This window comes from Coregonus clupeaformis, chromosome 36 (genome assembly GCF_020615455.1).
Source record: "Coregonus clupeaformis isolate EN_2021a chromosome 36, ASM2061545v1, whole genome shotgun sequence".
NCBI classification, from domain to species: domain Eukaryota; kingdom Metazoa; phylum Chordata; class Actinopteri; order Salmoniformes; family Salmonidae; genus Coregonus; species Coregonus clupeaformis.
In genome coordinates, this window is record NC_059227.1 from 27,252,013 (window position 1) to 27,259,682 (window position 7,670).

Genomic DNA, 7,670 nt, shown 5'->3' on the forward strand with positions numbered 1-7,670 from the left:
CTACAGAACATAGAGAACAAAGAGAGAGAACATAGAGAGAGAACTATATTATTTTATTTTATTTAACTAGGCAAGTCAGTTAAGAACAAATTCTTATTTACAATGACGGCCTACCAAAAGGCAAAAGGCATCCTGCGGGGACGGGGGGATAAAAAATGTAAATGTAGGACAAAACACACATCACGACAAGAGAGACACCACAACACTACATAAAGAGAGACCTAAGACAACAACACAGCATGGCAGCAACACATGACAAGCCAAGGTAACTTATGATCTGCCCTGCGGGTACTAAGTGTTCACCATCCAACCCTGCCTATAATAAGTAGGCCTAGTCTACTTACCATATCTGCTCTTATACCTGTAGCTATGTTGTAGAGTAATTACAGTGGGGAAAAAAGTATTTAGTCAGCCACCAATTGTGCAAGTTCTCCCACTTAAAAAGATGAGAGAGGCCTGTAATTTTCATCATATGTACACGTCAACTATGACAGACAAAATGAGAAAAAAATCCAGAAAATCACATTGTAGGATGTTTAATGAATTTATTTGCAAATTATGGTGGAAAATAAGTATTTGGTCACCTGCAAACAAGCAAGATTTCTGGCTCTCACAGACCTGTAACTTCTTCTTTAAGAGGCTCCTCTGTCCTCCACTCGTTACCTGTATTAATAGCACCTGTTTGAACTTGTTATCAGTATAAAAGACACCTGTCCACAACCTCAAACAGTCACACTCCAAACTCCACTATGGCCAAGACCAAAGAGCTGTCAAAGGACACCAGAAACAAAATTGTAGACCTGCACCAGGCTGGGAAGACTGAATCTGCAATAGGTAAGCAGCTTGGTTTGAAGAAATCAACTGTGGGAGCAATTATTAGGAAATGGAATACATACAAGACCAGAAAATCACATTGTAGGATTTTTAATGAATTTATTTGCAAATTATGGTGGAAAATAAGTATTTGGTCAATAACAAAAGTTTCTCAATACTTTGTTATATACCCTTTGTTGGCAATGACACTGGTCAAACGTTTTCTGTAAGTCTTCACAAGGTTTTCACACACTGTTGCTGGTATTTTGGCCCTTTCCTCCATGCAGATCTCCTCTAGAGCAGTGATGTTTTGGGGCTGTCGCTGGGCAACACAGACTTTCAACTCCCTCCTATGGGGTTGAGATCTGGAGACTGGCTAGGCCACTCCAGGACCTTGAAATGCTTCTTACGAAGCCACTCCTTCGTTGCCCGGGCGGTGTGTTTGGGATCATTGTCATGCTGAAAGACCCAGCCACGTTTCATCTTCAATGCCCTTGCTGATGGAAGGAGGTTTTCACTCAAAATCTCTGGCTGTTACGCAAGATCTCACCCCGTGGGGTCAAAATGATCACAAGAATGGTGAGCAAAAATCCCAGAACCACACGGGGGGGAACCTAGTGAATGACCTGCAGAGAGCTGGGACCAAAGTAACAAAGCCTACCATCAGTAACACACTACGCCGCCAGGGACTCAAATCCTGCAGTGCGAGACGTGTCCCCCTGCTTAAGCCAGTACATGTCCAGGCCCTTCTGAAGTTTGCTAGAGTGCATTTGGATGATCCAGAAGAGGATTGGGAGAATGTCATATGGTCAGATGAAACCAAAATATAACTTTTTGGTAAAAACTCAACTCGTCGTGTTTGGAGGACAAAGAATGCTGAGTTGCATCCAAAGAACACCATACCTACTGTGAAGCATGGGGGTGGAAACATCATGTTTTGGGGCTGTTTTTCTGCAAAGGGACCAGGACGACTGATCCGTGTAAAGGAAAGAATGAATGGGGCCATGTATCGTGAGATTTTGAGTGAAAACCTCCTTCCATCAGCAAGGGCATTGAAGATGAAACGTGGCTGGGTCTTTCAGCATGACAATGATCCCAAACACACCGCCCGGGCAATGAAGGAGTGGCTTCGTAAGAAGCATTTCAAGGTCCTGGAGTGGCCTAGCCAGTCTCCAGATCTCAATCCCATAGAAAATCTTTGGAGGGAGTTGAAAGTCCATGTTGCCCAGCAACAGCCCCAAAACATCACTGCTCTAGAGGAGATCTGCATGGAGGAATGGGCCAAAATACCAGCAACAGTGTGTGAAAACCTTGTGAAGACTTACAGAAAACGTTTGACCTGTGTCATTGCCAACAAAGGGTATATAACAAAGTATTGAGAAACTTTTTTATTGACCAAATACTTATTTTCCACCATAATTTGCAAATAAATTAAAATTACAGGCCTCTCTCATCTTTTTAAGTGGGAGAACTTGCACAATTGGTGGCTGACTAAATACTTTTTTTCCCCACTGTAGATGCAGTGTTGATCTGGGCCTGGACTCAGAGCCCAGGGTCTTGGTCCATTGGCACTAATCCATGAAACACAAATAAACATGTAGCCCTTAGAAACTTGTTTTGTATATCTGGAAGTATTGTAGGTGTAAGCAATATGCTGGTAGCTTCATCTTGACCTCTGATGGCCAGGTGGGATTAAGGAAATGTCCTGTTGTGTTGTGTTTGTATTTTAAATTGGTACAGTATTGGTACACACTGTTTTGTTTATATATATAGCTAGCTAGATCTCAAAATGAGCTTGCTGGAGCTCGGATCTTGACTTGCAAGACACTGCTTATCTCTTCAATATAGTTAAAGGCAGGTAGCTAGGTATACGTGCTGGTAAATGTAATATAAAACCACTTCTAACTGTTTATTAACACCTTAAATATGCATCACCCATCTAGCAAGCTAGCTATTTGTAGCTAGCTAGTTCACCTTTGCTAAACAATTGCCCGCTGATCGTTTTGTGAATAGTGTGTATCGAATTCAGATTTCCTTTTTCTTTAAAAAACTAACTAGCTAAGTAGCTACTGTATATGTCTAGCTATTTATCTGTACCCATTTCTGGTGATCCATTGATCAAATCCATGATGTTTTGACGGCTGTGTCGCAAGCTACACGCAAACAAATCGTTAGGACCAATGAGAGTAGAGCTACTGAGTTCGGACCTCACATACACATGTCCATATATGGCATTGCGTTGGGAACCATATTGGATGTTCTATCCGGTGATGTCCCTGCAGAGAGCAGGTGGGGGAGGGAAACTACCCTACCCGGATAGCTCTACTCCCCTCCTGCTTCGGGGTGTAGTGTGTGCTCGATAGGAGGTTGTGAGTCGAATCGACTCGCTTTCCACGTGCACAGAGTGGTTTGAAGCCAGTTGTGGACAGGGGTCTGGGAATCTCAATCGTCTGCCAGGATTTCGGTCAGGCGATTGGGGACTATGTGGCAGATCAAATATTTTCCGATAGAAGACGAAGGCCAAGATGTCGACAAAAGTCCAGACGATAGAATAGACGCCGGAGGGAGCAATGAAGAGGTCATTGTGGACTGTGAGGTCGAGGATAGAATAGACACCGGAAGGGAGGGCGAAAATTGAGTCCTTTGAGAAGGCAAGAAATAGATATTGGTTAGGAGTATTATCATAAGGAGACGTATACTTGGATGAATGAGGAGGAATGGAGGGAAAAAGAGAGGCAGAGGAGGTCTAAGAGAGAGAGGGAGGAAGACTGTGAGTTTGAGTCTGTAAAAAATGGCGGGAAAAAGGGAGAAGGTTTGTTAAAGAAGAGTGGTAGGAAATGTAAGCAAAGTGAGCTGAAGACAGGAGTAGAAATGGAAGAGGGTGAAGTATCGGAGGTGGTAGGTGTGGTGAAGTGCTCGGAGCCAGAGGCTTGTGCAGAGGGTCAGGATAAAGATGAGTCTGTGACAGTAGGAGTGAAGTTTGTGGAAAAAGTGGATCCTTGCCTTTTGGCTGATCCATTTGTGGTTTCAAGATGGGTGAAAAAAAGCGTTGGGTATAGTGGAATCGGTGAGGGTAACCAGAAGTGGTCTAGTAATAATTGTTTGTGTTTCTGTTGGGCAAAGGGAGAAGGCGCTTAGAGTTAAACAAATGGGGGAAAGAATTGTGTTGTTTCGCTCTTAAGAAAAGGGTGCCATTGAGAGGAGTGATTACTGGGGTAGCAGTAAATGTAAAAGTGGATCAACTGAAGGAGAAGATTCCCGGTGTGTGTGATGCTCGTCATTTGGTGCGATGTAAACAGGGTGACGAGAGTGGGGAAACAGAAGAGTCATTGTCTGTTCTTTTGAGTTTTGAAGTTGAGTCTTTGCCGGATAAAGTGAAGTTAGGATATATAAGTTATCCTGTGCGAGCGTATGTGCCGAGTACGTTACGATGTTACAGGTGTCAAACTTATGGCCATGTGGCAGCAGTATGTAGGAGGGAGATTCCAAGGTGTGAGAAGTGTGCAGAAGGGCATGAGATTAAGGAGTGTGAAGCAGTGGGGAAAGTAGTGGTATGTGCTAATTGTAGGGGTGGCCATGGAGCTGGGGATCAGACATGTCCAGTGTGAGAGAAGCAGGTTGAGGTTTCCAGGGTAAGAGTAGAGAAGAAGTTGTAATATGCGGAGGCAGTTAAGAAAGTAGAGGAAGAGGGGTCAAGGGGGGGGAGTGGTGAGAGTAGGAGATATATACCAGTACAGTGGGATAGGCAAGCAAGTGATATATGTTTCAGTAAGATTGGGGTTTTAGCGTTTATAGCAATGGTTATTAATTGTACTGCAGGGATGGAAAGCAAATCGAAAAAAATTGAGGTTGTGGTGGCAGCTGCAGAGAGATGTTTGGGTGTGCGAGTTACAGGGAGTGTTAAGTGGTGATGTTCCATCATTTCAGGTTGAGGGCATGAGGTAGGAGTGAGTATATTTAAATAGTGGAGAAGGGTGAGGTTAATTATTAGTAGTAGTTTTGAAGTTGTGAGTGTAGTGTTAGATGGTATGATATTTCTTTGCTTTGTTTTATGTATGAAAAAAATAAAATAACTAACTCACTAACTGTAAGTCGCTCCCTGTTAGTGAGCATTTCTCCTTTGCCAAGATAATCCATCCACCTGACAGGTGTGGCATATCAAGAAGCTGATTAAACAGCATGATCATTACACAGGTGCACCTTAAACTGGGGACAATTAAAGGCCACTTTAAAATGTGCAGTTTTGTCACACAACACAATGCCACAGATGTCTCATGTTTTAAGGGAGCGTGCAATTGGCATGCTGACTGCAGGAATGAAAATTGAATGCACATTTCTCTACCATAATTCATCTGCGTGCTCGTTGTTCTCATCAGGGTCTTGACCTGACTGCAGTTCGGTGTCGTAACCGCCTTCACTGGGCAAATGCTCACCTTCGATGGCCACTAGCACGCTGGAGAAGTGTGCTCTTCACAGATGAATCCCGGTTTCAACTGTACCGGGCAGATGGCAGACAGCGTGTATGGCGCCGTGGCCGTGTGGGCGAGTGGTTTGCTGATGTCAACATTATGAACAGAGTGCCCCATGTTGGCGGCGGGGTTAAGGTATGGGCAGGCATAAGCTTTATCTATGGCAATTTGAATGCACAGAGATACCGTGACGAGATCCTGAGGCCCATTGTCATGCCATTCATCCGCCGCCATCACCTCATATTTCAGCATGATAATGCACGGCCCAATGTCGCAAGGATCTGTACACAATTTCTGAAAGCTAAAAATGTCCCAGGTCTTCCATGGCCTGCATACTCACCAGACATGTCATCCATTGAGCATGTTTGGGATGCTCTGGATTGACGTGTATGACAGCGTGTTCCAATTTCCGCCAATATCCAGCAACTTTGCACAGCCATTGAAGAGGAGTGGGACAACATTCCACAGGCCACAATCAGCAGCCTGATCAACTCTAGGCGAAGGAGATGTGTAGTGCTGCATGAGGCAAATGGTGGTCACACCAGCTTCTGACTAGTTTTCTGATCCATGCCCCTACCTTTTTTTAAAGGTGTCTGTGACCAACAGCTGCATATCTGTATTCCCAATCATATGAAATCCATAGATTAGGGCCTAATGAATTTATTTCAATTGACTGATTTCCTTATATGAACTGTAACTCAGTAAAATCTTTGAAATTGTTGCATGTTGCGTTTTATATTTTTGTTTAGTGTAGTTATACAGTACAATGTCAATACTTGTGTGAAGTCCACTGTTATACTGTATGTTCCCTTCAGCTAAAATGTTGTCGTCTGATCTCAGGGCTTCTTGATCACGTGACTTTACTGCATTGCATATGGAGGGAAGGCCATTGCTGGGGTCATCAACCAGCCCTTCTTCAATTATCAGGTACCAACAAATAATCGACAACGACAAATTATTTTCTGTCTTATACCCTCTCACCCTATCAGGGCATGGCATGTTCAGTAGGGAGAAAATGTTTTGAAATAGGGAGATGTTACATGATTTTTCCAATAAGAACAGATTTTTCATTTATGGTTATAAAATATTTGCTACAGTGTGCCCTACTGAACACTACCTTGGTCCGTGAGTGTATAATGTCCTGTTTTTGTGTCCACAGCTGGGGACGGAGTCAGCAGACATGGGGAGAACTCTGTGGGGAACGCCTTCGGGTTCAAGCTACAGGAGGTCCCGGATGGCCGACGCATCGTCACCACGACCCGTTCCCACACAGCAACAAACTTGTCACAGACACCGTGGATGCCGTGGAACCTCATGATGTGATAAGAGTCGGCGGAGCAGGAAATAAGGTGAAATATACAGGGATGGGAAGGTATAGGGGTGCATAGGTATCAATATACAGTGCCTTCAGAAAGTATTCACATCCCTTAACTTTCCACGTTGTTCTTACAGCCTGAATTTCAAATGGCTTAAATAGAGATTGTGTCACAGTGTGTAGATGGGTGAGGGGGATTTTTTATATATTTTTTAAATTCTGTCCAACACAATGTGGAATAAGTCGAGGTATGAATACTTTCTGAAGACACTAACTATAAAATGTAGTCTTACTCCTCTGTTGCACCCTTTCTTTGTGTAGATTATTCAATTTGTGGAGGGGAAGGCTTCAGCCTGTCTTTGCCAGTCTAGGAACTAAAAAGTGGGACACCTGTGCCCCTGAAGCCATCCTGCATGCAGTTGGAGGTAAGCAACATCCTTCCTCTATCTTACTGTAACTACCTCCTAATTGTGACTAAGGACAGTAATAATGTTGCCTGCTGTTTTTTTTGCCTGTCCCTCTACAGGTAAGCTGACAGACATGCTTGGCAATGTGTTGTGTTACGATGCTAACGTGAAGCACATGAACTCCGCTGGGGTGCTGGCCACTCTACACAACCACCAGTATTATGCTAGCAGAGTGCCCCAGTCAGTCCTGCAAGCTCTCAAGCCCTGATTGATACATTTACTGTACAACTTATTGTCAAAAAACACTGCCAAATTAGCATAAATGTTTTAGCATCTTGAGAATCGTATGTTTTAATTTCTATAATTGTCTGTGTAACATGTTGCACATCAGTGTTAACACTGCACTTTTATGCTGTGTACTGTATAGGTAATTGTTGACTAGGAAAATCAGGCCATGTTTTTCACACTTCTGGTGTAAATAATAACTGATTCATTACCCAAAATGGTATGGCAAAATGTAGGCTAGCCTGGCTGACACACGTGACTTCAAATCGGAAGACTTCGAGAGCTGGTGTCAGCCAGTCAGGCTTGACCTTCAAACCAAAACATATGTCCAAACATTCTAAATTGGTTGATACCATCTGTCTGACATGTCTTTATTACCTT

General features: G+C 43.5%; 1 pseudogene; it reads left to right on the plus strand.

Moving 5' to 3' along the window:
- The first annotated feature begins 3,295 nt into the window (after nt 1–3,295).
- LOC121552121 lies at nt 3,296–7,272 on the plus strand (annotated as a pseudogene).
- The last annotated feature ends 398 nt before the right edge of the window (nt 7,273–7,670 follow it).